We start from the raw sequence: 12535 nt of genomic DNA, 5'->3' as shown, positions 1-12535 counted from the left end.
TCAGAGGATGGAGGAGCAGCAAAAGGCCATTCAAGCCTATACATCCACCTATGACATAGGCAAAGGAGGGGGTATACACCTGACTCAAGCGCAGTGGAGAATGATTTCCGTGTTGTGCAAGGTTCTCCAGCCCTTCGAACTTGCCACACGTGAAGTCAGTTCAGACACTGCCAGCTTGAGTCAGGTCATTCCCCTCATCAGGCTTTTGCAGAAGCAGCTGGAGAAAGTGAAGGAGGAGCTAAGACGGAGCGATTCCGCTCGGCATGTGGGACTTGTGGATGAAGCCCTTCATTCGCTTTGCCAGGATTCCAGGGTGGTCAATCTGTTGAAATCAGACCACTACATTTTGGCCACCGTGCTCGATCCTAGGTTTAAAGCCTATGTGGTGTCTCTCTTTCCGGCCGACACAAGCCTGCAGAGGTGCAAAGACCTGCTGGTGAACACACTGTCAGCTGAAGCGGAACGTGACATGTCAACAGCTCCTTCTTCATTTTCTCCCGCAACTGGGGCTGCCAGGAAAAAACGTAGGTATCCTAAGCAACCCGCTGGCGGTGATGCAGGGCAGGCAGGACCAAGTTTGGACATCTGGTCTGGACTGAAGGACCTGGCAACAATTTCTGACATGTCTACTGTCACTGCATATGATACTGTCACCATTGACAGAATGGAGGATTACATTGGTGACAGCATCCAAGTAGGCATGTCAGACAGTCCATACCTGTACTGGCAGGAAAAAGAGGCAATTTGGAGGCCCCTGTACAAACTGGCTCTATTTTACCTGAGTTGCCCCCCCTCCAGTGTGTACTCCGAAAGAGTGTTTAGTGCAGCCGGGAACCTTGTCAGCGAAAGGCGTAGGAGGTTGCTTCCACAGAATGTGGAGAAGATGATGTTCATCAAAATGAATTATCAGCTCTTCCAGGGAGACCAGCCTCCAGAACGTACAGAGGGACCTGTGGTGGTGGATTCAAGTGGGGACGAGTTAATACTTTGCGAGGATGAGGATGTACACACTGAAGAGGGTGAGGAATCGGTGGATGAGGAGGATGAGGATGACATCTTGCCTCCGTAGAGCCAGTTTGTGCAGGGACAGATTAATTGCCAGCTTGTTTTGTGGGGGCCCAAACGAACCAATCATTTCAGCCACAGTTGTGTGGCAGACCCTGGTGCTGAAATGATTGGTTTGTTAAAGTGTGCATGTCCTGTTTATACAACATAAGGGTGGGTGGGAGGGCACAAGGATAATTCCATCTTGCACCTCTTTTTTTTCTTTGCATTATGTACAGTTTAGGGCCTAGTTTTTCAAACTGCCATCCTGTCTGCTACTGCAGTATCACGCCTAGATGGGTCACGTGTTTGTGCCGCCCACTCGCGTCGCTTAGCATAGTCATCCAGCTACCTCGGTGCAACCTTTTGGACATAAAAACACTATTGTGAGATGTGAGGTGTTCAGAATAGACTGGAAATGAGTGGAAATTAAGGTTATTGAGGTTAATAATAGCATAGGAGCAGAAAAACCTACAAATTCTGTGATTTTAGCTGTTTTTATGCTTTTTTTAAAAAACATACAGATCCAAAACACAAAACCCAGAACCCAAAACACGGAAGGGTGGTTTTGGCAAAACCAATCCAGATCCAAAACACGAAGAAAGATCCAGATCCAAAACCAAAACACAAAACACGAAAAGTGGCCGGTGCACACCCCTAGTATAAGCCCCCCTTTTGTTGCAATCAGGCATTGAGAAAAACAACAGAAGGTAATTAATGCAATGGTTCACATTGGTGCTGAATTCCAGCTCCTGTATGAATCATGATTATTCTAAAAAAACTTCATAAAATGTATTCTATGAATATTCTAAAAAAACCATAACATTTTTAATGTTTGTGACATTATCTTCACACAACACATTGGAACACACCAACAATGCATTTCAGTTTAATAGGTAAAATAATTTTACCATCACTAAATGAATTTCCAGTTTACATTCATTTGCTTCAAAAATATGAAAAATGTATATTTATATAAAAAATATTATTATTCATATTTGGGTTTGCTGCAATTAATTATGAATTATCTAGTACTTTAAAACATGCACTGTGCATGTGCCAATGTGCACTGTGCAGTTACAAATACTGGTGTCATGGGCTGTGCATGTGGATGCTGAATTTGTGTAATGTTGTGTGTCATTAACACAAAAGTTTCACTGCAGATATACTGCAGGTTGGATTGAAAAGGGAAATCCCTAATAAATGGAGTGATACAGTATTACCATCATACTTTTTGGTGAATGGTTAGGAGCCAGCATTTCTTCAACAATAGAGTCTGCTGTTCAGTGTGACTTCTTGGCAATCCTGCAAAATACTCTTGTTGGAAATAAACTGTTAAATAACTCGTGTAAAAAAATTAAAACAAACAAATTTTGGTCTCTAGTACTGTACTTTGAGAATCACATTTAAAGTAGCCATTTCTGGATCGCCATTGTACAAGTGGTATCCTTGTGTACAAACAAACAAAAAAAAACAGGTTCTCTGCCTTTTTAATTGTGGGAATCACTATTTTAAACAGATCTGTTCGGGCACCATTGTTATGTTTTTTTTTTCCTTTTTTCCCTTCGTTTGTACCTTTGCTGCTTGTTTTAATGTCTGAAGCAAATATTTATTCTTTACTAACAGATCATAATTATTATTTTAACTTGCAAAGTTTTACCCAGGAGTTTTTAAATCATTAGGATAATTTAATTTCAATAACACATTGCACACCAAATGTACTAAAGTAAAAGTGTAAATTGATGCTCATAAAGTCCACATACAGTATAGTATATTATAAAATGGGATGTAGTCAGCGCCAAAAACCCGTCAGGTCGGGATCCTGGCACCAGAATCCCGACCGTCGGCATCCCGAAGGTAAGTATCGGAGTGCAGGGGGAGAGTAGCATTAGGGATCAGGGATAGAGTATGGCACTAGGGGGAGGGTTAGTGTTAGGAACTGGGTAGAGAGGGTTAGGATTAGGGTGCGGTGAAGGGGAGGTTAGGTTAGGGCACTAGGGGGAGGTTAGGTTTAGGCACCAGGGAGGGGGTGTTAGCAGGGGAGTAGCGAGGGTGGTTCCAGTGGAGCATGAGCTCCGGGCACCAAAATGGACAGAGGGCACCTTCCAGTTTACTGGAATTCATGGGGCGCTGCACAGTATGATGTCCAACTGTTAGTTTTTTCTCGGTTTGTTTGCACTATATAATAAATATGTTAAGGATCTGAGATCCATTTCTAAGTTCCATGCTCCCTCAAGCTGCCCATATTGCCTCCCCTCCGGCCCTCCCTCCTCTGTGATCATCTTCTGTCACCTCCCCTTTCCTGTCAGATTGATTACATTCACTTCTCACCTCTTTAATTCCATCCCCTCTCTACCCTGTGATCGGCTCTTTACCCCTGTCCACTCCTTTCTTATTGGCTTATGCCACCATCCCTCTCTGATCAACTCTTTGTCCCTCCCTTCTCCTTTCTCATTGGCTTCTGTCACTACCTCTCTCCTCTCCTTTCTTATTGGCTTCTATTACCACCCCTCTCCACTCCTTTTCTTATTGGCAGGTATGACTTTAAAAAAAAGTCACTGCTTTGCCATGTAAAGTAATGAGGTGTTCCTAGGCATGACCTCAAAGTGTTATTTGAAAGGTTTTTTTAAAAAAATTACTGTATATTCTGAGACCTAAAATAATGGTGGTAGACAGAACATGATTAGTAGTACTCACATTAATATAGGTGCAATGTATATTTGTGAAGTAGGAGCATAGCTAAGAATGGAGCTACCCATAGGTAATCCCACTCCAGTGAAAGCTGCTTGGGGCAGTAATCGCAGTCATAAACTGAGCACCCTGTGGAATTTCACTCTAGTACATGTATTCTGTCAATTTCAGTTAAATGATCAGAACAGGGACGGATTAACAGGGTGGCAACAGGGGCGATCGTCCCTGGGTTCCCACATGTTAAGGGCCCCCACACCCATCGGGATTAAAGAGGACTGGAGGAGACGGAACTAGTTCCACCTCCTCCGGCCAACCTAACCCCGGCGCCGCAGGGAGGCTCCATTTACCAGGCACCCGCTGTAACCAGCGGGCGCCTGGCTCCCTCCCCGCAGCGGCAGCCGGAGTCGGAGGCTTGAGCTCATGTGAGCTCCAGCCCCTGGGTCACGCAGTGCACTATGGCAGAGACGTCATGACGTCTCTGCCATAGTGCAGAGGAGCAGCCAAGCGGACAGCAGCGGGTAAGTTATCTTCAGGTAAGTATGAGCTTTATTTTATATTTTTTTTAAGTGCAAGCGGCCTACTGGGGGCATTACTGGTGAGTGGCATTACTCGGGGGGCAGCATTACTACTGGGGCATTACTCAGGGGGGAGCATTACTACTGGGGCATTACTCGGGGAGGGGGGAGGCATTACTACTGGGGGCATTACTGGTGGGGGGCATTACTACTGGGGGCATTACTGAGGGGGGAATTACTACAGGGGGCATTACTCGGGGGGAGGCATTACTCAGATGGGGAGGCATTACTACTGGGGGCATTAATCAGGGGGCATTACTATTGGGGGCTCTACTAGAGAGGGAGCATTAGTATTGGGGGCACTAATAGAGGGGCATTACTACTGGGGGCATTTCTACAGAGGGCTCTACTAAAGGGGGAATGACTACTGGGGGCATTAATATTGGGGGCACAACTACATGGGTATTACTACTGAGGAATTTTTACAGGGGGCATTACTACTAGGGCATTACTATTGGGCACATGCCCAATTACTACTGGGGGGCATTACTATTTCGGGCACAACTATAGGGGTATTACTACTGGGGGCATTTATACAGAGGGCATTACTACAGTGGGCACTACTAATGGGAGTATAAACATTTAGTGAAAATTGGCGCTGCTAGTGTTTAGTGCTTATTGAAACAAATGGAGAAAAAATACTTATCCGTTAAGATGCAGTATTAAACGTCAATCCTAGTGTTCTTTCTTTATCTTTACCCAAGGTCCCAGGAACATTGGGAAAAGGGATTATATATGACGTCAGTGTGAGATGTGAAATAAATTTGGTGATATACAATTTTTCCGAGTTTTGAATGGAGAAAATATAGGCATACCCCGACTCACTATTCAAAGAGATGGGGATACTCCTATCATGGTATCTTTAGTACAACGTGAAGTGTGAAAACACACCTAGAACTTACAGTCCTATCAGGTGGTGCACAACATATAAAGGTATCTTTGATGCTACATGGAAATGAAGGAGCGTACCAGTACTCACAGGACTCCAAATGGTTATATGCATGTAAAGGTATCTTTTTCAATCCTCCATAACTGACAGTAGATATTTCTCTTTTTCCATAAAAATGTAATTTAATATAACAATACTTGAGGCAAACAAATATTATAATATACAGAGGAAATGGAAAACTGCACTGTGGGCAACTGAGGTATAGTGGGTGTGGAGGTGGTGGGGGTCCGGATCCCCAACAATAGTGAATAGATGGAAAAATTACACAACCCTCCGCACCTACCTCTGGTATATACACAGTTGCAGTGGTCCAGATGAGAATGTCCCCTTCTCAGCCAACGCATTTCGAGACGGAGTCTCTTTTTCAAGGCCTTTTTCAATACCACAAATACTATATTTATTTAATGACTATTGGGCCACATTCATCTAAATCACTTAAGGGGGATGTGTGTGTATATATATATATATATATATAGATAGATATATGCAGAGAAATGTAAGGGGGATGGGAGATAATATGGATCCTTCGTTCAAGCCACATGTTGTCACCCCTAGCAGCGGGAATTTCTATATTTACTCTGCGTGGGGTCAGGAGGGTCGGCGGCCACCAGGAGGCTTTCCTGCCTTTCCGGGGGGCAGGAGCGGCACCCGATATTCGGGAGGCTCATGGCCAAATCAGGAGGGTAGGCAAGCCTGATAGTATATCACATTATACAAACTTTACAATATTATCATAATGTGACTAGTAATTCACAACCCCTTATGGAAACATGGCAGTCACCATTTTCTTTCAACAAACTATATTTACTACCTGATAATAAACTGAAATATACACATTCTACAGACTACAATATTTCAACCAGATTACATTATATAATATTTCAGAAGGCATAAACTATCAGTGTATAGCATACATGCCTACCCTCCCGGTTTTCGCGGGAGGCTCCCGATTTTTCGGGTAACCCCCTTCCTAGTGAAGTGGGCAGAATTAGGAGAATACCCGCCGCAATCGCGGGTCTCTGTGAAGGGGGCGGGGCTTAAGCTGTGATTCTGCATGAATCACAGCATTTGGCCCCGCCCCCTATGTAAATTGTGACCAATTGCGGCAATTTTACCGTGAGGGGGCGGGGCTTAATGACGCGAATCATCAAGCCCCGCCCCCATCGGACCCCTGCTGCTTCTCTTACCCGGGCTTCTCCCGGGAAGAGAATATTAAAGGTAGGCCACCCTGGTGTATAGTACTTATGAGCCTATTACAATATAATTGACAACTACAGAACTTCACAATAAACAACATATCTTGCTGTTTATTCACTATCACAGTGCTGTTTCACAGAATAGTCCAAAAACTCCATTACAAATCAATTTCATGCATGCTGCCCACAAACATTACTATCTTTACAACTACAAAAGCAAAAACATCCTAAATCACACTATAGCATCTATTATACATCTACTGCATGTTAACACAAATCACTACGGACACACATATTAGTTAAAAACTGTTCAGACTACTACATTATTTCTCTATGTTCAAGTAAGCCAAATTTCACATATTTACTATGCTATGACATTAAACCATTTTCTATCCATTAGAATGCTTCTATATAGTTTGATACTTAGCATAGATTGAGAGGATAAATTTCCAGGCCTCCTGTTGATTGAAGTTGCATCTTTGCAGCCTTGTGAGAGAAAGTCTTCTGCCCTCTGTGTCCCTCTGAGAGTATCTCTGTCTGTGTGGTTTGATTGATTAGTAATTAGTCTAAAAATGGTAATATAAATGTACATACTTTAAAAGTAATATTTTATATGAATAATACACTGCACTACCACTTAGTGTCACAATATTTTTTATGAATACACTGCACTACCACTTACAGTGTCACAATACGTGTTGAATATTACACTGCGTTTCCACTTACAGTCACAATATGTGTATGAATATTACACTGTGCTACGACTTATAGTGTCACAATAAGTGTATGAATATTACACCTCTCCTCTCTCTCGGTTTACATGGCACTGCCCTCTCCTGGCTTTCCTCCTACCTCTCTGATCATTCCTTCACTGTGTCCTCTCATGACTCCTCTTCCCCCCCACTTCCACTAACAGTAGGAGTTCCCCAAGGTTCTGTTCTTGGACCTTTCCTTTTCTCCCTATATACATCCTCTTTAGAAAAACTCATTAACTCTTTTGACCTTCAATATCATTTCTATGCTGATGGTATTCAAATTTACCTTTCCACCCCTGAGCTCTGCCCCTCGCTCCTTACCCGTAACTGTCTCTCTGCTGTATCTTCGTGGATATCCCAGCGCTTTCTTAGACTTAACATGTCTAAGACTGAGCTGATCATCTTCCCACCCTCTCTCACTACATCACTTCCCACAATTTCATTATCTATTGATGGCACAACTATCTCCTCTAGCCCCAAAGTGCACTGTCTTGGAGTTATCCTAGAGTCCTCCCTCTGCTTTAAACCGCACATTCACCACCTCACGCAGTCCGGCAGTTTTCACCTAAAAAATATCTCCAGGATTAGACCCTTCCTCACCCTGGATGCCACTAAAACCCTCATCCACTCACTGGTCATATCCAGATTGGACTACTGTAACCTTCTCCTAGCTGGCCTCCCAGTCTCTCACCTCTCTCCACTACAATCGGTTCTCAATGCTGCTGCTCGGCTCATCTTCCTCTCCAGACGTTCTACATCTGCTTCCCCTCTCCTTTAAGCCCTATACTGGCTCCCCTTCCCCTTCAGATGCCAATTCAAGGTTCTTACATTCGCCTACAAAGCCCTCACCAAATCCTCTCCCGCATACATTTCTGACCATCTCTCCCTTCACACTCCCGCCCGTCCACTTCGCTCAACTAATACATGCTGCCTCTCTTGCCAACTGATTACTTCCTCACACTCCCGCATCCGAGATTTTGCCCGTGATGCTCTCTACCTTTGGAATGCTCTCCCTCTCACTATCAGACTCTCCACCTCTCTACAAATTTTCAAACGGGCTCTCAAGACCCACTACTTCATCAAGGCCTTTCAGCACTCATCCTAACCCACCTCATGCTCTTTCCTTCCTATCTTCCCCTTCTGTGTCACGCCTGTCTGTCTGCCCCTCCCCTTAGAATGTAAGCTCTCATGAGCAGGGTCCTCTTCCCTCATGTGCTTCTTTTTACATTTTCTTCTACTCTCTACTCCCCACCTAAAACAGGACCTAACACGGGACTGCATACTCCTGGCAGCTTATTGTGAGTGCTTTAATCACTATTTCAGCAATGTATATGAGTCGTGTCCTTGTCCTGCACTGTAATGTACTGTAAGTTACTTGTTTCTTGTTCACCTATTAGTTCTATTTACTATGTAAGGCGCTGTGGAACACTTGTGGCGCCATATAAATAAAGTATTATAATAATAATAATAATAATACACTGCGTTTCTACTTACAGTGTTGCAATATGTGTATATTACAGTGCGGTTCCACTTACAGTGTCTAATACATGTATGGATATTACACTGTGCTATGACTTATAGTGTCACAATGCATGTATGAATATTACACTGCCTTTCCACTTATAGTGTCACAATACATGTATATTACACTACATTTTGACATATAGTGTCACAATACGTGTTGAATATTACACTGTGTTTCCACTTACAGTGTCACAATATTTTATATGACTAAAACACTGCGCTACCATATACAGCAGAGGTGGGGAACCTTTTTTCTGCCAAGGGCCATTTGATATATATATTATATGCGGGCCAGGTGCAGGCCACGACCCTCCATGTGACATCACATGGAGCGGGGCCACATTCACCAGTGATTACAGCAATGCCTGAAACATCCTGAGGATGCTCTGGGGAGCTGTAAGGGCAGTAATGTGACCATCCTAAGGATGCTCCATGCGGCATTGCTGCATAGATTCTGGCTGCAGGATGCCATTCTAGGCACCCTTTAGCCATATGAAGCTAGCTGAAAAAGGCTCAGAGGACCATACAAAATGATTCCGGGGGCATTATACGGCCCCCGGGCCTGAGGTTTCCAATCACTGATATACAGTGTCACAATACAGTATGTGTTGATTATTACACTGTTTCCACTTAGTGTCACAATATTTTTTATGAATAAAACACTGTGCTACCACTTACAGCATCACAGTATTTTTTTGAATACACTGCCCTACCACTTACAGTCTCACAATACGTGTATACTACACTACGGCTCCACTTACAGTGTCACAATACATGTATGAATATTACACTGGCTACAACTTCTAGTGTCACAATACGTGTATGAATATTACACTGCGGTCTGACTGGCAGCATCACAGTAAAAAAAATAACAATATAGTACACTGGGATACAGCACAAAAATATATTTTTTTTATATTTTTATTATATTTTAAATTATATTATAAGCTTTCATTTTTTTTACACTGGACACCCATAGATGGACAGAGCACCACTGAATGGACACAGCAGCCCTTGGATGGACACAGCAGCCCCTGGATGGACACAGAAACCTCTGTCCTAGATTGACACAGAAGCCCCTGACCTGGATGGACATAACAGCCCCTGGATAGACACAACAGCCACTGTCCCTGGATAGACACAGCAGCCCCTGAACCTGGATGACACAACAACCCCTGCATGGGCACAGAAGCTCCTGGATGGACACAGCAGCCCTTGCCCCTTTATAGACACAGAAACCCCTGGATGGAATCAGAAGCCCCTGACCTGGATGGACACAGAAGCCCCTAGATGGACACATCAGCCACTGCCCCTGGATAGACATAGCAGCCCCTGGATGGACACAGCAACCACTGCCTCTGAATGGATACAGCAACCCCTGATGGACACAGCTACCCCTGCCCTGGATGGACACATATTTTGTACAACCCTTACAAACACAGGCCCTGATTCAGAGCCAGATGCTCTGACAGAGCGCTCGCTCTGAGTCAGGGCCATCCTTCTTGTTTTTCAGAGCGGCCTCCTGGCCGCTCGCATAGCTGATTCAGAGCGCTCGCTCTGAATCAGAGCGTCTTTTTTTTTATGGAGCGGCCTCCTGGCCACTCGCATTGCTGTGGGTTACCACCCACAGCTAATGCGAGTGGCCAGGATGATGGTCACGATGGTCAAGACCATCGTGACCATTGGGCTTGCGATGAGACCCTAACAGAGCCGAAAGCACACCCACTAACATCACTTGTGATGTCAGTGGAGCTGGCCCCAGACGGAAGGCGTTCCCATGGGAACGCCTCCATCTGGGCAGCCGCGCCCCTGGCCCACCCACCAAAGGGGGCGTGCTGTCACTCAACATCGTCAGCACGCCCCCTTTGGTACAAGACCCAGAGCGACGGATTGCCCGTCACTATCCGGGTCTCGCGCATGAGCACAATGGAGCCGGCTCCGTCGTGCGCATGCGCACTGGGCCACCATCGACCCACTTGCAAGTGCATAGCGCTCACGAGTGGGTCTGAATCAGGCCAACAGTCCATTTCTGAGGGATGTAGTCATTTGGGATGTAGAACTTGTAGCCTCTTTGCCACAATCTTGGATATAATCTTACGATCCTTATTCAATAAAGATATTGGTCGATATGACTGTACTAATGTAGGACCTTTACCCAGGTTTGGCATCATCAGAATATGGGCCCAGGTAATCTGTACCCACTCCCCCCCCTATCGGAGCCCCTGGCTAGAGTCTGAATTATCTTTAAAACCTCTTGTTAAGTAACTGGTACAGTGAGTGAAGCATGACAAGAGACTCACAGCCATATTCAATATAAAATCGTAAACTTCGCCGTTTTGATGGGTGAAGTTAACGCCGCACATCGCAGTTTTAAATTGCGTTAAAGCTACGCGCGCACCGTCGCTTATCCCCGTATTCAATTTGAAAAAGTCAAAATGCCCAAAGATGCGGAAACTAGCCAATGCCGCGAATCGGGAGGTGGAGACTTTTCGACGGGGACTTGTACGTCAGGCAGGATTTGCAAGGGGGTGGGTAACTGAGGGCTGGCCTGGCACCCTTTTCCACAGGGACTACATAAGGCTCTGATTGGTTGTTGGTCAGCCATCATTTTGATCAGCCTGCAGTGTGGAGAGTGCAGTGTCCCTGATCAATTTGGCTTGCTGACAAAGGCACCTGTTGGTGAACAAAGTTGGCAAGAGAGACAGCAGCAGCAGTGACCAGCAATCCAGGACCCAGAGGAGAGAATACAGTGACTGGGAGCAGAGGAGTCAGCCCGTGGAGGAAGAGATCTGTCATATTTCTATTTGTTTTAGGTAAGTGCAATCTGTCCCTATACCCTATAGTGCATACCTTAGCCACACCTTGCCCCTTTTTTAATATTTTTTTCAGTTTTAGAAAATTGCCCCCTATTCTCTCCCCCCCCCACCCTCCAGCCAGCACCCCCCCTCCCTCTTCCCACATGCTAGATGGCAGGGATCTTTAACCTATGGCCCTCCAGTTTTTGTAGGACTCCAGATCCCAGGATGTCCTGCTATAATGTTAGCATGGTGTTATGTTAAAAATATTTGCAGGGAATGCTGTGATGTGTAGTTCTACAGTAGCTGGAGGGCCATAAGTGTTTTGTAATGTAAAGCCATGCACACTAACAGCACCCTGACCCTGGCACTGTTTTAATAAACGTTAATAAATACTAACATCTTGCCTTTAAGTCCATCCTGACCCATTGACTGTAATATTTTATATTGAACAGAAGTGCCCTAGTCACTTTTAAGCACATGCACACTTACGTCAACTTTGATCCATGTACTCAAGCCATATTATTAAGCGTATAGTGCCTTGTCCCCTGTAAGCCCATGCACTGCAATACCAAACTGTCACCTGGCTCATGCACTCATGCAGTGATGTACATGTATAATGCCCTTTTCCGTCCAAACATATGTACACTTTCAGTATTTAAAATGTTTATAAAGCTTTGTAAATTTATTTATTTTTTTTAAATGGTATTAAATGTTATAATGTAGAGTTAAGTTAGGCTAATATTTTTTTTAGTGGTTGTAAATGTGGCCTGCCATTCATGTACTTACTGCGGTTTGTTACCGTCAGGGCTGTAGCTAGGCTAGAGCGGCCGGTGCCATCGCACAGGACACCACAGGTAAGGGGGTGCTGTTTGGGCCTGTGAAATTTCTGATTATTATCATTCTCTCTTATAGCTTCCACTTATTTAATCTTCTGCATCTCCTGGCCTCCTATATGTCTTCCCTGACCCTTCCCCATGAGGCCATTCTCCTTTGTACTTTGTGC

General features: G+C 44.6%; 1 protein-coding gene across 2 annotated transcripts in view; it reads left to right on the top strand.

The window, feature by feature from the left end:
* The window catches only part of LOC148477771 (uncharacterized), a 147254-nt gene that overhangs the window by 128866 nt on the left and 5853 nt on the right, over positions 1-12535 (top strand). The gene's annotated exons all lie outside the window — the stretch shown is intronic.

Source organism: Taudactylus pleione, unplaced genomic scaffold (genome assembly GCF_031769625.1).
Source record: "Taudactylus pleione unplaced genomic scaffold, aTauple2 ptg000690l, whole genome shotgun sequence".
In the NCBI taxonomy this organism is placed as follows: domain Eukaryota; kingdom Metazoa; phylum Chordata; class Amphibia; order Anura; family Myobatrachidae; genus Taudactylus; species Taudactylus pleione.
The sequence above is the reverse complement of the archived record's forward strand: the minus strand, read 5'-3'. Positions and strand labels throughout refer to the sequence as shown.